The sequence below is a fragment of the Salvelinus fontinalis genome, chromosome 14, assembly GCF_029448725.1.
Source record: "Salvelinus fontinalis isolate EN_2023a chromosome 14, ASM2944872v1, whole genome shotgun sequence".
Classification (NCBI taxonomy): Eukaryota; Metazoa; Chordata; class Actinopteri; order Salmoniformes; family Salmonidae; genus Salvelinus; species Salvelinus fontinalis.
Genome location: NC_074678.1, coordinates 3,446,811 through 3,447,538, shown reverse-complemented (window position 1 = coordinate 3,447,538; position 728 = coordinate 3,446,811).

Below are 728 nucleotides of genomic sequence, written 5' to 3'. Positions count from 1 at the left end.
TTCCATTTGGAAACTCTTATGGAACTGTAGAACCTGTATCTTGTCTTCTAAGAGGGGCTATTATCATGATGTGTATCTGTAGTGAATCAAACATATGGAATCATCTGAGAGGTGTTTACACTTCATCCCAGAAATACAGTAGTATAACATGAGCCGGGTTGATAGAGGATTCTGTCAAGACAGGTCTGGAAAACCTTATTGTATTGCTCAGTTGTTGTTTATCCAACTGAGCAATCATAACTGATATTCAGAGTAACAGACTAAGTCTGGTTTCAAGGCTGTTATTCTTCCTCTTTATTGCAGTTGAATAGTGATCCACTTCATAATAGTGATCCACTTCATAATAGTGATCCACTTCATAATAGTGATCAACTTCATAATAGTGATCCACTTCATAATAGTGATCCACTTCATAATAGTGGTCCACTTCATAATAGTGATCAACTTCATAATAGTGGTCCACTTCATAATAGTGATCCACTTCATAATAGTGATCCACTTCATAATAGTGATCCACTTCATAATAGTGATCCACTTCATAATAGTGATCAACTTCATAATAGTGATCCACTTCATAATAGTGAACCACTTCATAATCGTGATCCACTTCATAATAGGGCTCCAAAAGTGATGCACTATCTCCACTCACAGCAGAACAGATGGTTCTCAACAACTGGTTCTCAACATACAGTAGAACAGATGGTTCTCAACGTACAGTAGAACAGATG